Below are 13765 nucleotides of genomic sequence, written 5' to 3'. Positions count from 1 at the left end.
TTTCTAATCTCCCCTTGGAGAGTCCACCGTCTCTGAGATTGTTGATGAACTTCATGCCCCAAAAGGAAGAAATAGCTATCTAGCCTTCTGGCTTTCTGTGTCCCTTTAGGTGAGACATTCTAGCAAGGTATGAGATGGTAAACCTTTGTTCCTCCTTTGGCCAGAGCTGAACTGGAGTGCTCTGTGCTTGGGAGAGAGATGATTTATCTCCTGTAGTTTTCCTTTTGCTAGTCTTTTACCAGCATTATAGCCTCTGGAAATGTGTAGACTGTAGTTCCAGTTAATAAAATATTGAGGTGGATTGTAGGGTGGAGGGCATTTCTTAATGTCCTCACCTATTTCAGTGTCCCACAACATCACCCACTGATTACTGTATAATTGCTGCTCTGATTTTGGAATACTTTGTTTTCAGTGGCTGTGGCATGAAATGTAGGCTGTTCACTATGCTTGAGCTTTCAAAAGGAATGAGGTTTTGATTGTTAGCACTGGACAGATGGTTGTTTGTGTTGTCTGGCATTTGTATTGTTTTTATTGAATTGGTTGCAAGCCTCCTTGAACCATCCTTTGATGGCAAGATAGAATATAAATACTTTAAGTAAATATCTTCCTCTGACTCTGCACACTGGAATTATCTATGTATATTTTACAGGACAGGAACATAAGAATGGAAGAGGAGACCTCCTCAATCAGACCATCTAGTCCAGCATCCTGCCTTACACAGTAGCCAACCAGCTCCTCTGGAGATCCAACAACAGACCTTCCCTGATGTTGCCTCCTGGCTCTGAGGTTTAGCGCCTCTGAATGTGGAGGTTCCCCTCAGTCACCATGGCTAGTAGCCACTGATAGACCTGTCCTCCCCTTTTAAAGCTTTTTATTCCTGTGGCCGTCACTACATCCTCTGGCAGCGAATTCCACATTTTACTCACTCTCTATGTAAAGAAGAAAAGAATAGGGGGACATCCTTTTTCCTCTCTATATATTTATTAGGCTATTTACAGGCTGCACTTTCTATAAAAATGCTCAAGATGTTTTACAAGTTAAAATATCAATAAACAATCTCAAACAACAATGAAAATAAATGTGGCAATAAACAGCAGATTAAAAGCAGCAGATACAGTGCAATCCTATGCAGAGTTATGACTTCAGCCTAAGACCATCTTTACCTGCATCCAAATATGATTGGATATTGAGCTATTATTGTGAGACAACCCAAGCTCTGTACACAAATTACAGCAAATGAACATACAGTCCATATAGAGAAGATGCTTGATTGGTCTTCATATGTATGTTTAGTAATTCTCATGTTACAATCAATACATGTACAGCAGAACATACAATACACCCACATTTATCCTGGTGTCAGTTATCAAGTGAATGCATGTTGGCTTTTTCTTACAAACAGATATATGCATGTACAGTTAGGATGTTGTGAATCATTGCTATGGCACAATAATAGCATAAGATGCAACAACGAGTGGATGCAGACTTCGATATGACGGTGCTGTGAGACCCGGTGGAATTTACATCTTTTATACTCCATTGCAAAGTATTCCTTTAGATCTCTGTATTGATACAAATAGGCTGTGTGACTTTCTAATGTATTACCAAAGCATATATACGTGCATATTATTCTTCCAAATTATTTCATTTGCTTTTCTGAACCCCCCTCCCCCCAAGAAAAGAAAGATCACACAAGCACAGTATGAATATGAATACAGCTTCGAACAGTTGGCAGGTTAATACATTTATGCAGGTTAATGTGGACACCTCATATTCAATTCATCTGCAGCTTTGTCTGTTCCTTTAATCCGCCTTGTTTATGCATTCAGCTTGGATCCCATAGGAATAAGCGTCTCACACATTCCGTGCATTTCTGAAACACAGTGGTATCTCTTTAAATGTGTGGCAGACTTGGTTCCATAATGTCCTCACCTATTTCAAAGCCCCACAACATCACCTACCGACTGCTATGTAATGTAATTGCTGCTCTGATTATGGAATACTTTGTTTTTGGTGGCTGTGACATGAAATATAATTACAAGTTGGTGCGGATGGGGGAGAGAGAATGAGATAATAAATGGATGCTATTTTGGCATCCCGTTTCCTGGAAGATAAATCCTTTGTACACTAATCAAATATCATCAAGGAGATTTTTAGTATTACATGCTAATTCATTACTCCAGACATGGAGAGCAGATCAGGAAACTGGTCATTCAAAAGGCTGTTTACTTTGTGAAAGGTTCCCCCCCTCCTTCACACACCAAGTGCTTGGTCTGCACCAAGGGGTTTCATTCATAAGAAGAAATTCCCCGACTTCAAAATCCCATTTTCCATATATGGCCCAGTGAGTTCTGTAAATTCCTAGAATGTCCCTGTATTTACTTGATGGAAATGTTGCTGTGAAGGCTGCTCTGATCTGCACACAGGGAAGCCTGACAGATTTTGAGAAGGATAGCACAATTTTGAAGGTGAGTTCCTCACATTTTCAAGGTGTCACCCAGTTTTGCTAAGAGGACATTTCAAACTATCCAAATGAGATAGAGTGAGACTAGCAACATTTTCCAGAGGGTTTCTATATCCAAATCTAACACTCTCTGTGGACATTACGTCACGCTGCCCATTCATATACGGTAGGGGTGTGCACTTGGAAACTTACCAGTGAAGACTGGACTTGCACATACCCATTTGTAAATCTCAGAAAGGCTCAGAATCTTACAAAGAATATTTTGGACATCCAGGGCGGGTAGAAAATTCTGGTACTTGTTCTCTGGCTTCAGATTCCCAGGCAAAGGGAAGTGTGAGGGGCTGGGAGCAAGTGACGAGAGTGATTTATGTGGATTGGGCCTTGACTCGGCATTAGAGCATTAGCTTTCCATGTGGAATGTTTCAGATTCAGTTCTCAGTATCTCACTTTTAGAAAAAGATCAGGTAGAAGGTGACACGAAAGACCTCTGCCTGAGACCCTGGAGACCCTGCTGCTAGTCAGAGTAGACAAGACCAGAGGTCATTTCGGGGGGGATCGCAGTCCCCCCGGGTGAGGTACGGGGGCGGGGCACATGGTGAAGCCCCGCCCCCTGCTTCCGGCCACCCCACTTCCGGCCCTCATTCAGCCAGGAGGAGGCAGGAAAAGAGGGAGGGTAAGTTGCTTCCTCCCGGCCTCTCCCCACCCCTGCCTGGGGCCAGGGAGGGCCTTCGCGGGGCTTCCTTGCATTCCCGCCGGCCGGGACCGTTGGGGGTGGGGTGTGAGGCCTTATGACACACTTCTGGTGATGTCAGGGGGTGTGGCATATGCTAATGAGTTATGCTAATGAGTTCCCCTAGCTCTTTTTATACGAAATGACCCCTTGGTAGACCAACGATCTGATTCACTGTCGGGCAGTTCCATGTGATCTACCTTCACTAGGTGTGTGTGTGGCAGTGACACTTTCCAGCTGGATGAGTTCCCACCAAACACCAGTTTGGCATTGTCGTGCTTAGTGTTTCCTCTGTCTGCCAGTCAGTAGCATCTACTTTATCAGGACCTAGAAGTACAGGTGAGGCCTGTCTGGGCTGCCAACTTTTACCACGACACAGTCCCATTTATGAAATTCAGGAATTAAAGGGGTTTGTTTGTTTGTTTCATGTCATTAGATTGTATTATGATATGAGATTGAAGAGCAGGGTAGAGTTACACATTTGTACTGAGTCCAGAAAAATTATGCTTTGGCCTCGCACACATACACATGCATGGAGAGAGAGAGAGAGAGAGAGAGAGAGAGAGAGAGAGAGAGAGAGAGAGAGAGTCAAATGATGCAAAAAAGAGAAAGGGCTCATCTATACTGTAGAGTTGTAATAATCTTCCTCTCTCTCTCCGGGGTACCTGGGGACTGTAGTCCTGCTATTTGGACCCAGGACCTTTCAACAGACGTTCCCAGCACTTTCATCAAATGTCAGCTCCTAGTACTCTTTACTGGAATCAAAGGCTGCTACTCTACTATACAACTTATTTAGATCGAGGCAAGCACATTGTTTGATCTGTCTGCTTAAACTATTTAATATCATTTCCATTACTGACATTAAAATAACAAACATTCATCTATAGAAGACTTAGTCTGAATATACAGTAAATATTTCTGACCTCTAATCCAGCCCCCTTGGCAATTTCCTAGCAAGTGCTGCTGGTTTAACGGCTTGAATCTGATCGTTTGCCTTGAAGCCGACGCTCAGTGCTGTCAAAAGTCTAGACAGACAGATGTCTTAAGATCTTGGTTCATGGCGAACTTCAGCCGGATAGCTTAGCTCTGTACAGAGCAGGTGTTATTCACAATGTTAAACCCAAGTGAGTATCGGCATGTACGTGTGTGTATTCTTTCTGCAGACAATGTCAGATACTTTGTACATGACTGCACACTAAAGGTCTAAATGCAAAATCTAGCATATGGGGACATCAAGCAGATATGTGATACTCCCTGGGAGTGGGACTTTGTGTCCATAAATCATTTAATGGAATATTAGCATCTGCAGGGGTCCCCCCCCTTTCACTCATGACACCAAATATATAGATCATCAGCTAATACAGTGAATGACCCACGTGTAAACCAGCAGGAATTATATATATAAGAGCCATAGTAACCCATCACCAAGCACAGTTTGGGAAACAACTTTCACGTTGTGGCAAAATCATCTCTTTTAAAACCTAAATGGCAGTAACAATGCTTCAGAATGCTGACAGGTTTGTCACAATCAAAAAAATAAGGGAGGATTTGAAATATTAACACATAGAAAGCACGCATGTTCATAGCATACAGGAAAATGAAACTCTCAGTGAATGCCGGGGCATAGTCAGTATGGAGCAGTGGTTAAAAGTGTTGGACTAGTATCTGGGAGATCCAGATTTGACTCCCCACTTGTGCTATGGAAACTCGCTGGGTGACCTTGGGCCAGTCACGCCCTCTCAGCCTAACCTACCTCACAGGGTTGTTGTGAGGACAAAATGGAAGAGACAAGAAGGATGTAAGTGGCTTTGGGTCCCCATTGGGGAGAAAGGCAGGTACTAATGAATTAAAATAAACAAAATAGTTCACGTTAGAAACTGCAGTGATGGGAGCTGCTATAATGCATTAGATATGAGCCCAAAAGTCTCTCGTTCCAATCACATTTCCTGAGCCACTGGCTTTCATCCGGTCCTCTCCACCCCTTAAAAGGATTAAGGACAGGAGAACAAGATTAATAATACTAACCTGCCTACTAAGGATTTGCGCTAGTACCAACATTTGTATCCAGAATTGCAGTGTTCGGAATGTTAAAAATGCAGAACTTCCGAATATTTGGGATTCCATCAAAGTCAATAGGAAACAGCCTTTTCCCTCTAAAAAACGAGGCCAGCAGTTTCCAAAAGATTCCCCTCCGCCCTTGATCTGCACCCCAAAGAGTTGAGCAGATCTGGCCAGTGCACAGCAACTGCCAAAGTTGCCAGGCAGCAGAGCCTGGGTTTGGCCGATGACTGCGATCTGAGCATTCAGGACCTGAGCAGTTCGGGACCTGAAATCATGCAGCAGACAACAGCTGCTCGTGGGAAGGGAGGCCAATACCTTGAGAGCAGCACCAACAGGCAGACCGGAGCAACAGACAGCTGGTGGTGGAAGGACAGGCAAACTATCCCCAACAGCACTGGGACACAGGGAGCATCAATCAACAGCAAATGGTCAGGGGACGGTGTGTGTGTGTTATAAAAGCGTTATGACAGACTTTCAGTTGGAAAGGGCCAATGGGAAAGTGCTTTCTGTTTTCTTTGCCTGCTTCGGGATTCCATAAATGCAGACAGACATTAATCAGAGGCTTTGCTCTCATTCGAATACCCCCCCCCTTTGGTAAAACCATGGCAACACCAATCAGGGGACCGTCAGTTCCTATCCCTACCATCAGTGGTACCAGACTGTCTGGGGAATATGTTTCACTTTCATTTCTCAGGTAGCCCATCAAGCTTTGTGGTGGGAGGGGGGGAGGCTGACAGGATTCTGAATATGTGGAATTATTCTGAACATCCCAAATTATTCTGAACACACAGAATTTTAAAACTTGGATTTGGGAATTGTTTGGGAATAGTCCGAACATGGCATTATTCGGTGAATTGTGGATGTTTGCTGGAAGGTTTTCTGAAATAATAAACATGAAATGTCTAAAGCTTTATAAATGCACACATCTCCTCTCCGGTAAAACCTCTTATGTGCATGCCAACCTGAATACCACTGTTAATACTGTGGATTTTTTTGTAGTTTCTCCTTTTCTGATTTTGTGCAGTTTTAATTATTGTTACCTGATAAGGTGCTCAAGATCCTTGGAGAAATGTGTCCAGCCACTTGTCTCCTTGACCCCTGCCATATTTGGCTGTCAAAAGCTAGTCTGCAGCTAACAAGGCATTTCTTGCGAATTATTTTCATTGTCAAACTCAGACTCCTGAGGGATGGAGTCCAAGGCTGATGCACCTCTAATGTCCTTCTCTAGAAGTCCTGGGGTTGGATCTCAGCTGTGGGAGAAGAGGGGGGTTCTGCTTCCCCCAGAGTCCTCTCTCTCTCTGGCCTTATGTCTCTCCTCTGGCTATGAAGGAGCAGTCTGGCCTTTCCTCCTTAGCCTTCCCTGGGGTGGCCTAATAATGGGCCGTCTGGAGGTGGGATGGTCCTGGACTTACCCAAAGGCCCCTGTCCTGGCCTCCACTGTTGGGCCTCTTCCCTGTGGCCACATCCTCCCCCCAGATCAGAAAAGGCTGCTTGTCTGGGCTGAGCATGCCCCAGAAGTCCAGGGTTGCTGCTGATCTCTTCTTCCAGATTGCCCTCAGGTGCCACGCTTCTGAGCCATCTACTGGCCGTGTTGGGCTAGGAGACAAATTCTGATGAACCCCTGGCTGCAGCTTTTTGCCCTGTACACCCCAGTGGCCTCAGCTGGTCCATATGTCCCAGTGGTGTCTGAGCCAGGCTGTCCACCACTGGAGCTCCAGCTGCCCATCCCAAAGGCCACTTCAGGACAGGTGAGTATGGGAAGGGGGTCACCACCCCTGGACAAACGTCTCACAGTTGGGAAATCTTCAAGCTGCTTTGAAGGAGGCTGATTTATGCCTGATTATTTTAAAAACTGTGTTGTGCCAGCCCAGTTTACAAACTCAAGGCCATACCAGATCTCCTACAATTGGGCAAAGTCATTGAGTAGAAAATGGCAGGGGACATCCAGTGAGATTGTTGCACAGAACTTGTTTTCTAGATTTGTGTCATTTGGAGTCCAAGTGCTTCCCCAAATGATTGTCTGAATGCTCTCAATGAGGGTTCAACAACCTGAAGCTGAAGTACAAGCACGATATGTTGGAAAGTTCCAAGTTCATCCTCCTCCCATGATAGCGGTAGCTACTCCCCGCAGATTCAGAGATTATGCCTCCTGGAGTCTTCTGAAGTATCTCATGCTCCATTAAGGTGAAAGGTAGCCAGGACTTGCTGTTTGTTTTGGAGAAGAAGCAACTGGGTGCCAGGAAACACATTTTGGGGCAGCATGGTGCCCATGTAAGTAATATTTGCTTACATTGTTGGGAGGAGGGACTTTGGCTGGAAGTAAGTCCATCTTAATGGGATTTGTTCCCAAGTATGTATCCATAGGATTGTAGCTTTCATTTCCTTTTGAGCTCTTTGCTATCAAGTATGAAAACTAAGCATAAAGTATACAACTCAGACATACTTTTAGGTTGATTCAGGTGGGTAGCCGTGATGGTCTGAAGTAGCAGAACAAAGAACTCCCCCTCACTGGCAGTCCTTAAGCAGTGGCTGGACAAACACTTGTCAGGGGTGCTCTAGGCTAATCCTGGTTGGACTAGATAGCCTGTATGGCCCCTTCCAACTCTGTGCTTCTATGATTCTATAAAGTTTGAGTCTAATGGCACCTTTAAGACCAACAGAGCTTTATTCAAGGTATGAGATTTCGTGTGCACACACGCTTCTTCAAACACTTTTCAGTAGTTACCTTTGGCGATATCCAACTATGTACTGGGGGCAAAAGCACTATCCGTGATCTTCCTGATGCATGCGATGCCTTATTCGGATGAAATGGTGACTGTATTGAGAAGGCTGCGTGCTGTACACATACCAGGAATACACAGTTGGATGCTTTCAAACATAACCGTTCTAAGGGGCTAATGAAAATGTGATTATCTTCAACATGTACACTCGAGCCAGTGTGAGGTAGTGGTTCAGATTATTGGACTGGTATATAGGAGACCCGGGTCCAAATCCCCACTCATGGCATGGAAGCTGGCTGGGTGACCTCAGGCCAGTTACACTCTCCCAGCCTAACCTACCTCACAGGATTGTGGTGAGGATAAAATGGAAGAAAGGAGAATGCTGTAAGCCACTTTGCGTCCCCAACGTGGGAGGGGAATGTGGGGTATAAATGAATTAAATAAATAAATAAACTGATGCTATGCTTGTAATAACATTTTTTTCCAGCAAAACTGTTGAGGATCCTGCTCCACATATAACAGTGGTTAAATTTATACCATCTGTTTTCTGGAATATTATTCACATTTTGATGAGGACAGTGTTTTAATTGAAGGCTTGAATTGTCCTTCCCAGATTATTTGAATACTAGACTGTATTGTGCTGAATGTCCCTGAAAAACTTTTCTTAAAACACCCACAAGTCTGCAAAGCTTTCTTCTTGTCTTCTTTTGCTGCTGTTGTTATCCCAGCCACATCAGAGCTTGCTTATTAATCCCATTCCTGCCATTATTTTCTACCCTAACAATTTTTAAAGTTGGGGAGAAAATCTTTTAAAATTACTTCCACTCTTTGCTTGCTGCTTCTTAACACTTAAAAATGCAGTGGAATTCTCCATTTTTTGGTTGCCATTTAAATTTTGACCCACTTGTACATTTAAGGACTGGGTTCTATATTCTGTGCCGAAATTCCTTACTAAACTGATCAGGGGATTGAACATGGTATGTATCAGTTCCCTTATCTTGTAATATAAAATGTAAAGGAAAAGAAACTTTACATATCTTCCAGTGCATTCATAGAATCACAAAATTGGAAGGGGCCATCAGGCCATCTAGTCCACCCTCCTGCTCAATGCAGGATCAGCCTATGGCATCCCTGACAAGTGTTTGCCAGTGAGGGGGAGCTCACCACCTCCCTAGGTTGCTGATTCCATTCATATATTTCCATCTTTTGTCCACAGTAAGACATCCTAGTGATCCATGCAACTTCTTCTTTTTGTAATTTCTTTTCTTTCCATTCATTTAGGAACATAAGAGAAGCCAAAGTTGGACCAGGCCAATGGCCCAGCCAGTCCAACACTGTCACACAGTGGCCAAAAATACCAGGTGCCATCAGGAAGTCCACCAGTGGGACCAGGACACTAGAAGCCCTCCCACTCTTGCCCCTCCAAGCACCAAGAATACAGTGCATCACTTGCCCCAGATCAAGAGTTTCCTATCTGTACCTTGTGGCTAATAGCCACTGATGGACCTCTGCTCCAGATGTTTATCCAACTCCTTCTTGAAGCTGTCCAAGCTTATAGCTGCCGCCATCTCCTGTGGTAGTGAATTCCATGTGTTAATCACTCTTTGGGTGAAGAAGTACTTCCTTTTATCCATTCTAACTCAACTGCTCAGCAATTTCATTGAGTGCCCATGAGTTCTTGTATTGTGAGAAAGGGAGAAAAGTACTTCTTTCTCTGCCTGCTCTATCCCATGCATAATCTTGTAAACCTCTATCATGTCAACCCTCACTCATCTTTCTCCAAGATAAAGAGCCCCAAGCGCTTTAACCTTTCTTCATAGGGAAAGTGTTCCAAGTTAACCCTTTTATCATTCTAGTTGCCCTTTTCTGCACTTTTTCAAATGTTATAATACCCTTTTTGAGGTGTGGTGACCAGAAGTATACACAATACTCCAAATGAGGTCGCACCATCAATTTATACAGTGGCATTATGATACTGGTTGATTTGTTTTCAGTTCCCTTCCTAATAATCCCGAGCATAGCATTGGCCTTTTTATTGCAGTTGTACACTGTTTCGACATTTTCATTGAGTTATCTACTACGACTCCAAGATCTCTCTTTTGGTCAGTCTCTGCCAGTTCAGACCCCATCAACGTTTATTTATAGTTAGGATTATTGGCCCCAATGTGCATCACATTGCACTTGGCCACACTGAACCCCATTTGCCACGTTGACGCCCACTCACCTATCCTCCTTTGCAGTGCCTCACAATCCTCCCTGGTTCTCACCACCCTGAACAATTTTGTGTCACCTGCAAATTTAGCTATTTCACTGCTTACTCTCAACTCCAAATCATTAATGAACAAGTTAAAAAGGATCGGACCCAGTAGTGATCTCTGCAATACCCCACTGCATACCACCCTCCACTGTGAAAATTTCCCATTTATACTCACTCTCTGTTTCCTATTAATTAGCCAGGTTTTGATCCACAAGAGGACTTCTCCTTTTATCCCATGTCTATTGAGCTTATTTAGGAGCTTTTGATGAGGAACTTTATCAAAAGCTTTCTGGAAGTCAAGGTAAACAACATCTATTCTGTCCCCCTTGTCCACGTTTGTTCACCCCCTCAAAGAACATTAACAGATTAGTGAGACAAGATCTTCCCTTACAGAACCCATGCTGAGTCTGCCTCAATAGTTTTTGTTCATCGATATGCCTACTAATTCTCTCCTTAATAACAGTTTCCACTAACGTACCTGGTATTGACGTCAGACTGACTGACCTGTAATTTTCTGGATCTCCTCTGGAACTCTTTTTAAAGATGGGAGTGACATTAGCTACCTTCCAGTCCTCAGGAATGGAGGCAGATTTTAATGAAAGATTACATATTTTTGTCAGGAGATCCACAAGTTCACATTTGGGTTCTTTCAGAACTCTTGGATGTCTGCCATCTGGGCCTGGTGATTTATCAGTTTTTAAGTTGTCTATCAGTCATAGGACCTCCTCTCTCGTCACCTCAACCTGACTCTTTCAACACCCCTCCCGAAATCAGCAGTTCTGGAGTGGGCAAGCACTTCTCATCTACCTACCTCACAAAGTGTCTGTTGTGGGGAGAGGAAGGGAAGGGCGATTGTATGCCGCTTTGAGACTCCTTCAGGTAGAAGAAAGCAGGGTATAAAAAACCCTACTCTTCTTCTACAAACAGGAAGCAGGTTGAGTGTGGTGGGTAGAGAAGTCTAGAATGGTCTAGGCTTCCCATCACGACTTCACAAAAGGCTGAAACATTCACAGTATTTCAGGTCAGGTCTCTGCTTGGACTGAGTGAGAAGAGATAAAATGTTTGTTTTTCATTTTCTGAGAGAAAGAATTCTGCTAGATTGTGTTGTTAATTTCACATTCCATCAGGTTTTGTTCTTGTTTTTGTTTTAAGTTTACCCTGGACCATTGTCCAGCTGCCCTAACTAATGTAAAATGTAGGTTTGGACCATCATATACAACTCAATGGCTTGGGATCCAGACATGGCCCTTCAACATGCCACCTCTGGTTCGTCTGAGCATTGTTCCCCAATGTGGCACCCATCCCATGTTCCAAGAAAACAAGCACTGCTCTTGTGATTGGCAAGTGGTTCCCACCTGGAAATAGCTGTAACTGCAGGAACTCAGAGACAGATAAGCTGAACTGAACTGGGAGGTCTCATGCCTTTGTATTGTTTTATTCTGCTTTTAACTGTGCCCTTATTGTTAGCCGCCCTGAGCCCGTTGGGGAGGGGGGGATATAAATTTGAATAATAAATAAATAAATAAGAAATGCCAGGGATGGAGCTAAAGGGCCCATCCTCTCCAGTGCCCCCCCCCTCCTCTGCAGACTCTGCATTCTTATTCCAGTGCCCAGGCAGCTGCCAGGTGGAGAGTAAGCTGGCTTCAGAGAAAAGAGAATATAACCACCACCACTGTGGCAGCCACCCAGGAAAACAGCAAGCTGGACACATGGGGTGGAGGTGATTTTACTCCCCTTTCTCCGTAACCAGTTTGCTTTCCTCCAGCAGCCTAAGGAGAGAGAGGGAAGTCCATTCCTTCAGATACACAAAAACGGGTTAAAGTAGTATGGAGAAACAACCCTACATGCTCAGATGTAAACTGGTAATTGAAAAAGGTTACAGTTGTGGATTTAAAATTATTAGTTATATATTACTAGGAAAAAGGGGCGTTGTGGAAATAAATACAACGGCCTCTAGAAAGAGGCTCTGGGTGGGTGCCCCAGCCTTGGACACTCAGTGTCCTCAGCAGGGTATAATGACACTGAGTCCACCATTTTCTCCAAAGGAACTGATCTCTGCTACCTAAAGAACAGTTGTAATTTTGATCTCCAGCCCTCCAGCAACGATGGTTCCCCAGAATGGTATGGTTGGTTTGGAGGGTGGAGTCTATGGCTTTGTACCTGTCCGAGGTCCCACGCCTCCTGAAACCTCACCCTCTCCAGGCTCCATCCCTCACATCTCCAGGAATTTCCCACCTGGAGTTGGCAGCCCTATCTCCTTCCCAGCCAATCATCAACCTACCTTTATTTCTCCCTCACTCTTAAGCTTTCCACCCCCCACACACCTGTAGCCTCTCCCATGCTCTGAAGCCCTGACTGCTACGTCACATTGGCTGTCATACGGGGGCCACCTCAGCAGCATATAAGGATACAGAGCCCACCATTTTCTCCAGGGGAACTGATATCTGCCATCTGGAAAGCAGTTGTGATTCTGGGTGATCTCCAGCCCTCACCTGGAGATTGGGCACATTTTACCTCAGAACAGCAAACTGTTTAGAATGTTAGAGGCAAAAGCCAATCAAGTCATATAAGCAAACAACCTCTGTGTTCCGAGGCAAAGGCCAATGAGGCTGCATATGCAAATAACCTGTGTTCTGACTGGCTATGGGGGGGGGAACAGCAAACTGTTTAGAATGTTGGAGGCAAGACTCAAGCAATACAGCCAGTGGATAGGGACAGATTCTGAGTGACACACCAGGGCACCAACCAATTCCGGAGCATGTGGAATGTTCTAGAGAAGTGCCAACACCATTTGGCTTTTATATATAAGGGAGATTGTGTGTATGTGTTTAGTGGCGTATTGCATGGAGAAGACAGTCATCTGCCTCTTGGATGAATGTTAATTTGAAAAATTGGCTTTCTGCTAGCTGTGGAGTGAATACCACTGTGGAGTGAATACCCATCTTTTGTTGGTGATCTTCATTATTCACATGAGTAGTTGCAGTTAGGGGCCTCTAGGCCTAGAGTTGCAGGTGTCCCCTGGACACTGGTGGAGGACATAGGGTTGCCAGATCCAGGTTGGGAAACACCGGGAGAATTGGGGGTGGAGCCTGGGGAAGACAGAGACCTCAGTGGGGTACAATGCCATAGAGTCCATCTTCCAAAACATTCATTTTCTACAGGGGAACTGACCTTTGTAGTCCAGAGAGCCAGTTTGGTGTAGTGGTTAAGTGCGTGGACTCTAATCTGGGAGAACCGGGTTTGATTCCCCACTCCTCCACTTGCACCGCTGATGTGACCTTGGGTCAGTCACAAGCTCTGGCACAGCTGTCCTTGAAAAAGAGCAGTTTGTGTCAGAGTTCTCTCAGCCCCACCCACCTCAAAGGGTGTCTGTTGTGGGGAGGGGAAGGGAAAGGAGTTTGTAAGCCACTCTGAGACTCCTTTGGGTAGTGAAGGGCAGGGTATAAATCCAATCTCTTTAGGGAAAGGAGTTTGTAAGTCGCTCTGAGACTCCAAGTGAAGGGCGGGGTATAAATCCAATCTCTTCCTCTTCC

This window comes from Gekko japonicus, unplaced genomic scaffold, assembly GCF_001447785.1.
Source record: "Gekko japonicus isolate JY-2015 unplaced genomic scaffold, Gekko_japonicus_V1.1 scaffold176, whole genome shotgun sequence".
NCBI lineage: Eukaryota > Metazoa > Chordata > Lepidosauria > Squamata > Gekkonidae > Gekko > Gekko japonicus.
This window is presented reverse-complemented; position numbering follows the sequence as displayed.